The sequence below is a fragment of the Austrofundulus limnaeus genome, unplaced genomic scaffold, assembly GCF_001266775.1.
Source record: "Austrofundulus limnaeus strain Quisiro unplaced genomic scaffold, Austrofundulus_limnaeus-1.0 Scaffold212, whole genome shotgun sequence".
NCBI lineage: Eukaryota > Metazoa > Chordata > Actinopteri > Cyprinodontiformes > Rivulidae > Austrofundulus > Austrofundulus limnaeus.
Genome location: NW_013952614.1, coordinates 912,782 through 921,143, shown reverse-complemented (window position 1 = coordinate 921,143; position 8,362 = coordinate 912,782). Strand labels below are relative to the sequence as shown.

Genomic DNA, 8,362 nt, shown 5'->3' with positions numbered 1-8,362 from the left:
GCTGTGTGCGGTCACTGGACCGAGGCTGAACCGAGCCGAACCGCAAAGCTGCTGCCAGGGTAGAGAGTAGTTGTCGCTCCAGTTTAAAACGTTCACGGTTCTGTGTTTCCCCTCGGAAAACTTGTGCGTGACAACTTTACACTTAGCTGCAACTCTGTTTCTGATGAAAATAAAAAGTTCTGCTGCCGACATTCTTGCTAACTTGTTAGCGCTGCTGTTGTTATGATCACGTGAGCGCTTCAAGCAGGACCCAAGCGCTGCTGGATAGAAACACTGGAGTGGAGTCAGTGAACTGCTGGAACGGACTGCTAATATCGGAGYGCTKWTATCGGACATTTTTTATGCAGTCCGATAAAATCCGATACTCGTTTTTTGGCTGATATCGGACCGATATCCGATATTGATATCGGATCGGGACACCCCTAATACTGATGCTCGATTTGAACTGCAGGAGATTGTCTTGACCATGTCTACATGCCTAAATGCACTGAGTTGCCGCCATGTGATTGGCTGATTATAAATTAAGGGTTAACGAGCAGTTGGACAGGTGTACCTAATAAAGTRGCCGGTGAGTGTATATTTGTGCCTAAATGTTTGACATTAAGTGTTGCCATCAAAGCTGTTAGCAAAATATTTAAAGAACACCTTGGCAAGTTTTACTGAAAGTCAACGTAATTCAAGATGTCTGCTACTGCTAGGCCTGTCGCGATAAGCAATAAATCAATTAATCACCTACTAAAATGAGGTTGATAATTGTTATTTTCTTGCTTGTTTTCTTTGTGTCTCCCTCGTTTCTACTCCTTACCGTAGGTAGGAGTGAACGCTCACATCATGGCCTTTGCCAGGCTCATGGTCTTGTAACCTCTGTAGCATGAGACAGGGTTCCCACAGGTCCTTGAAATCCTTGAAAGTTTGTGAATTTGAAAAAATGATTTCAAGGCCCTGGGAAGTTTGTGAAAGCAGCCAAAAATTACACTTGTCCTTGAAAGTCCTTGAATGTTTTTTGGGGATTGAAGTTCTCTATTCACACAACTGATTTTCATCATCTTTTAAAAAAATTATAAAATTAAATAAAAAAACTTACATTTGTTGCGGTGGATAACTCAGGATTACAGTAAATTGGCATCATTGTTTCTGACTCAACAACTTCTATGTTGTTCAGTTTTTCATTGAATTTACATGATATTAAACCTGTTTATTGGTAACATCCAGCGGTAGCAGTAGGCAATTGCCATTGTGTATGGTTCTTTAATTTGAGGAAATTGGTACTGGAAAGTCCTTGAAAGGTCCTTGAATTTGATGTTGACCAAGGTGTGGGAAACCTGATGAGAGCCCTGTGAACAGGCATTTGGCTACAGGAGCGTTTTTGGTTTTCCAACTCCTTCTTTCAGCTGGGCACGCCTCAGGGCACCATTCCGAATCTTGCCGAACTTCTGTAAACTTAGCAAGCAGCGTACGGGTGACCACAATTATTTTGCGAAACCAGAGGAAGACATGTAAAGAATCAATTGTGCTGGCTTGGAAAGAGGTGAATAGCGATGTTACAGCTTCAGAAACTGTTGGTGTGTGTTGTTTTCCCAAACTCCATTCCAGGTCAGTTTGTAACTTTTTTTTTTTTACGTACAAACTTCCTAAGCTTTCATAAGTGGTGGTGGGGAGGTTTTCATCAGATTAATTTATTGTAATCTCCAAACAAACTTGTTGTTTATCACTTTAATTTCTAAGACAATTTATTGTCCAGAAAATTTCGTATTGTGACAGGTCTAGCCACTGCTAATCATCCTTAGGGGAAAACGTGGCTATAGCCCAGTCATTTCTACAGGTATTGGGCTTAAATTTGGTGTGGTCGTAGCTAGGAGTCTTCCTCACTAAAATAAATGCTAACACGGCTCATGAGATTTCACAATTTTGCATGAGGTCGTGCAAATCATTTACAAAGTTTGTCCATGAACAGCTGTTTGGGTATTTTCTGGGTCCTGTCACTTTCTGTGTGACCCATTTGTGGGTGTGGATTGTGTATGAAGCTACATTCAGCCTCAGCTCAATCAGCCTCTCAGCTCCACCCTGCTGATCCTCAGAAGCAGCAAGGACGTGGCAGATAATGTTATCGCACTCCTAATGATCCACTTCCCCTTCTTGCAATGACTGTGGCTACTGCAATTTATGGCAAGCTGAGCCCCAGCTGGCTGCTTATTGTCTCCTGCAGTAAAATGGTACAATGGGGGCTGCTGGCCAGATGACAGCTCAACCCATGGGTGCACGTGCATGTTACTGAGTTACAGAGCTGCAGGGGAGGAGCAGAGCCTACAAAACTTCACTGACATCAGTTTGCGAGGTATAGGGAGGAAAAGGATCGAGCACAAAGCTGAGCAATGCAGCTGTTTGGAAATGTTAGTTATTCATTTGCCTGGTATCTACGCAGCAAGTGTTTATATGAAGGCTGTATGATTTGACTTACTGCATAACTAATGACTCAATATTGTGGGCTTTATTTCTATACACAAGATTTATTTCAGCATTTTAGAATCTGTTCTGATTGTTGAATAAATGGTAACTCAAATCCATAATGTTATTAATAAAGTTTTTCACATGATACTGATACTATAGACCAGTAGTTCCCAACCTATTTTCCTCAAAGCCCAGTTTATTTTTTTACCCCCCACCCCATCCCCAATACACTTGCTACGCCTCATGTTACAAGAAACATAAGGATACTTATTATTGCCCACTGAGATGTCAGTTAACCTGTGTACAAGATAAAATTGCTCTTAGTCTTTTACAATATTCATAAAAAACACACATTTTTAAACATACATTTGACCTCCATAGTAACTTATATTAAAGGGATCCATGATTAGTTGTAACATTAGACTTTATTTGATAAACATTTATTTTAACTATAAAATAAAGACTGTAAAAATACTGTAGGCTGTTTAGTTTTTTAAAAATTTTAAAAGTATATTTTAACACGTATGGATCCATTTTATTTGCATGCAAAGCATTCTGGGTAAATGATGATGTGGATAGGTCTTCGGTGCGAGGCTGCTAGCGAGCTATATCCACCCTGAAGGTTAATCTTGGACAATATCTGATGATCGACTCTTTTAAATGAAACCAGAGAGCGTTGACAGAGAGGAGAAGGTAGAAATGACTCAGTCTGGAACTGAAAATATGGATGGAGGACAACAGAGCTGCTTCATGGAAGAACCACCTCAGCTTAGCCTGTTAGCTTTAGCATTTGCGCTGACACTATATTGCCTTATATGTATTAGCTTGGTGCTAGCACAATAAACAAACACGCTAAACTGAGGTCCTCCATCTACATTTTCAATTACAGACTGAGTCATTTTTGTGTTCCCCTCTCTGTCGTGTGGATGGAGGACCTCAGTGACGAGAGGAGAATGTGTAGCGCTGAGCTAATACATATATATATATGGTGATAGCGTCGGGGCTAATGCTAAAGCTAACAGGCTAAGCTGAAGTTCTTCTTCCATGAAGCAGCTCTGTTGTCCTCCATCCATTTAGCATATATGCCACAGACTTCCGCTTCTAGCACTTCTGCATTCTTTGGTCCCGCACCTGTGTTCCGGTTCGCAGGCTGTGTTAGCAAAAGATTTTTTCACCCGACGATGACTCTTAATGTTCTCCACAGTACAGAATTAGCATATTTCATGTACCAACATTAACACAGGCCCAGCCAAGTGGAAAAAAAAACACTCCAAAGTGGATTAAAGCCATAAAAACAAAGGAAAGACGTTCGTGTTTATAGTTCTCGGGTTTTGTATACTCTGTAATATGCACTCTAACAAGTTTTTACTTTTGCATAAAACTTGTGAAAAAGTTGCCTGAAATAATTTCATACTCTGTATAACACAAACGCATGCGGACACGCACACCTACCTTTGTACTGGCTGCTGTGTTAGCTTCCTCCTAGCTATCCTCTGGAGGAGGTCTTGGCAGTAAAATGGGATAAATGTACATTTCCCTTTTACCTCCATCTTCTCATTTCTGATGCTGGCTCTTGAATGTCCTCAGGTTAGAAATGTCGATTACAAACGCGAGCATGAGCTTTTATGGCTAAGTTTTTCCTGTATTGCTATGATCCATTGCTGTCGCCTTTCCTCCTCATCAACTTGAGGAAAATGGAGAAAAACTAACTACTCGATCGTACCTGCTGGTTAGTGGCCACAATGGCACACAACAGAACTCACGTTTTATACCAGTAGCTCACAGATACTTTAACTTTTGTGACTTTTTCACGGACTTGTACTAGGAGCTTACGCTAAAAACAAATGCAGTTAGCAGGAAGTGGAAGAGAGGTGCGCGGCTGAAATTTTAACAGAAATACGTCATCAATGGCCGTGGCAAATAGGCTATTTTCAGTTACAGGCTGAGGGTGGATATAGCTCGCTAGCAGCCTCGCACTGATGACCTATCCACATCATCGTTTACCCAGAATGCTTTGCATGTAAATAAAATGTCTCAGTCCATGTAATATATTTTTAAACGTAGTTTAAAAATTATAAAAACTAAATAACCTACAGTATTTTTACAGTCTTATTTTACAGTTAAAATATATGTTTATCAAATAAAGTCTAATGCTACAACTAATCATGGATCCCTTTGACAAATCACAACTAAATCAGCAAATAATACAATTCAAACCTCATTTATTTCACTCCTTTAAAATACAAGAATTGATAACAGAAGTTGTATCGTAATCCATATTGTTGTGTTAGAAACATGCATTAGCATTTTGCTAATTAGCTGCTAATCTACTGTCTAAACCTCATAGAAAACTGCTGGCATAATTCTAATCTCTTCAGTACACTCATGCAGGAAAAACACATTTTCTCAATAGTTTAGAACACAAAAAATCAACTACACAGTTACACAAATGCTTAACAACTAAACATGTTGGGCAATTTAACTGTAAACATAGAAGTTTTCTTAATTTTTATTTATTTATTTTTTTACTTGTTTGCTTGTTTTAAAGTCACTTCCGGTTTTTTACACAAATACCTTCATAATAAAAGCATCCTATAGAGCCCCCTAGTGGAATGGAGTGAGTCAATCCAACACCCCATGTCTACCAGTGATGCATTAAACCTTTATCCCTTGAACAAAATAAAATAATAAAGTGGATAGTTTCAAGCTTTTATTTGGAAAAGGGGAGTGGTGGGGCAGAGGTTAGAGAAGGTTGGCCTGTGTTTGGAAGGTCACTCCTTCAGTAGTTAAGATAAAGTGTATATAGATATTTTGCTAACAAACTGACAAACAAACACACAAGCAGGTTTGCTTGTCAGCATTGCTTATAGCAGTTTTATTATCAGCAGGTAACAATAAAAACAGTAGTTTGGTATTTCTGCTGTCTAAAATGTTTAATTACCTCAACATTCATCAATAATAAAGTATTTGGTGAGTTGCCCATTGGTCATTGGTCATCTTATTGAGCTAAACATGTTTACATGTTGTTTCTGTATGTAATGTATTTATTTTAACTTAATTTTTATAGTCTTTTAAATATGACCCATACATGACAGCTGGTCCAACAGATGTTTCCGGCCTTTAAGTGCTGCTGACAGTTTTTTTATTAAATATTTCTCTGACACAGTCAGTCAAGAGCCGGTTCATGGCAGAAGTCTTGGTTTCAGGCCACTTCCCATGCTGGATTACCTGGGACAGACACTCTCATTGCCTGGGTCTTTGTTCTCTTACTGTAGTCTGGGTCCAGAAATCCACTGAATGTACCTTTGCAAGTCTCTCACTGGTATCCAAAGTCTCCAACGTAGGCTGGACAGTGGTTGTTGACAGGCCACATGTATGGAGTTAGTTGAGCCATGGTGATGGACTTTACAGATGCTTTATGTTTAAAATAGATGTTTGGTCAGGAAGCTATTTTTCTCTGTAAACGTCAACTGTAAACTCTAGGAAAGATTACATGTTAATGAACTTGAAGTGTTTCTGCTGCAGAACTGGAATGTTTTCTGATAGGATGAATAGATATTTGTTCAGTAAAAAGATTATTAGGCTACTGGCTTATAGATTGACCAAAGAACAATAATGTTTTTACCTGTGTGTGCATGTGCTTATTTGTCTGATGTGTTAACAATATTTTTTAAGAACTCTTGGCTGGATTTTTTATGAAACTCATTTTTATACTCATCTGTGTTTTCTGTGGGTTTTAGGTGTCAGCTTCTCTGAACTCTGAGGTCAATAATGATTATTATGACAATGTGAGCACCATCCAGTTGGTGGACCTGACTGCGCTGCGTAACTAGTTGTATGTCCCAAACATAGGGATCGTGTAACAGCCTTTTCACACAGCTTTTATTGAGGCCTCCATGTGTTTTGTTTGTGAAGGTCGTTGTAAGGACAGCTTGAGGGGACGTGTCTGGACACGTTCTGAGAGCATAGAGTCATACAGTGTCAGTTTCTATATCTGGAAAAACTCAAAAAGGGTTTAGATCTTTGATTCTAATATCTCTTTACCAACTTGCAAACTCACAATTTATTATACTGTTCCACAGACCTACATTTTGTTTTTTTGTTCAGGTTATTTCACTTTTTCCAGTTGCAGTGGAAACTGACATTTGGTAATTATTTTGGCTCAGCAGAAATCATCTAAAGCTTTTACTGTACTGTTAAGTTACTGGACAAACTGAATTGCAAAGTATTCACCCCTTGGCATTGTTGCAAATAATAATTTTACAAATACGTTATAAAACATTATAAAAAGTTAAATTAGGAAAAATGTGTATGAAAAATAAAACAAATATGTAAAACTAGCGTGTATATGTGTTCACCCTCTTTGCTTTCATGATTGTTTTTGCTCTCATAGGTTCTCCTTCAGTGTTCAGCTGTCCAGCAGCATCTTTCGTGCTGTAACCATTTTGGACGCCATAAGAGAACCCCCACTTTTCAGTAGAAGACCATCACTTCTACAACCCAGAACAGCATTACCAAGCACACCTACACAGCAACCAGCTCCATTCAGGTATCATTATTAATCTGCAGCTTAACTTTTTTTAATTTTGTACCAAAAGAAAATGTGAGAAAATGTGCCTTTGGTTGATTATTTATTTGTTTCCATGCTTTTTGGTCACACACTGCTTTTATAGCTCAGATTTGGGTTACATTACTCAAGGCTAGACATATTTTTATAGAATTATTACCAGTTTGCTAAGGTTTATAGAGGGTGGTGGTGGCGCAAAGGTTAAAGGTGAGTCTGTGATCAGTAGGTTGCACATTCAAATCCTTTCTCTGTTACAAAAAATCTGTCTGGGAAACGTGAAGCATCCACATCTGCCTCCATTCTCATTTGGTATTTGGTATATGGATGGATGTGGTAGCTTGATGGTCAGTGGTTGTGTCAGGAAGGGCATCCAGTGCAAAAACAATTGCCAAATCTTCATGTTCACTCGCTGTGGTGACCTCTAAAGAAGGGGTCATTTTTTTTGCAAAGGCTATACGCTCCGTGACATACACAACCTACAACAATTTGGCTAAATTTTTTATTGTGGTAGCATGGTGTTCATTCAATATAGGAGTGCAAGAAGTAATTGCATGCAACATATACATAATTTTTTTAGCTCTGGCAGTAAGTACTTTGGTCATCAGTTAGTGAGTTGCTTTATAAACACAAGTTTGGCCATCTTCTCTCCTGAGAAATTTAAGTGTGTATGAAGTCCGTGTCGATGAGTTTACACACATAACAATCCTCAGCAATGGCCTGAGAGAATCAGCTGTTATGGCAATAAATCAGTGAAGCGCTATAAGGCCATTTCAAAACTATTTACAGTCGAGAAAGATTATTCACAAGAGAACGACCTTCGAGGTAGTTTCCAGTCTCACTAGGAGTGAAGGTTGCAGCAGTTTTACCTCAAGGGCTGTACAATCCTCAGAAAAATGTAAAATATCCCAGGAGCTGTCGGTATGGTAAATGTTAAAGTTTATGACCAGTAAAGAAAACAGCTGAACTCTTGTGACTCCACAAAACTTAGTACAGATGACAACAAAGCAGAGATGTTTACCCATAATGCACAGCACCATGTTTGGAGATAACCAAACACAACTTACTGTAACATAAACTAGGGCTGTTGCTATTGACTGTTTTTTTGTTTGTTTGTTTCAGTTAATTGACTAATTTAATCTAAACATTTAATATTCCTCCTAAAATTACATTTACAGTTTTACTTTCATTTCAAAATGTCAACTTTGGCGTTTACAGCTTACCACAAAAAAAGAAAAGAAAACAAAGACTTTTAAATTAAAATACAAAACATACAGCGGGTAAAATAAGTATTGAACACGTCACCATTTTTCTCAGTAAATATATTACTAGAGGTGCTAATGACATGAA

General features: G+C 38.5%; 1 protein-coding gene across 3 annotated transcripts in view; it reads left to right on the top strand.

Moving 5' to 3' along the window:
- glcci1a (glucocorticoid induced 1a) overlaps nucleotides 1-8,362 on the top strand; it is a 47,725-nt gene that overhangs the window by 17,952 nt on the left and 21,411 nt on the right. For all 3 annotated transcript variants that reach the window (XM_014019222.1, XM_014019221.1, XM_014019220.1), the window contains one exon: nucleotides 6,842-6,997. The gene's annotated coding sequence lies outside the window, so the exon portion shown is untranslated. The remainder of the gene's footprint in view (nucleotides 1-6,841; nucleotides 6,998-8,362) is intronic.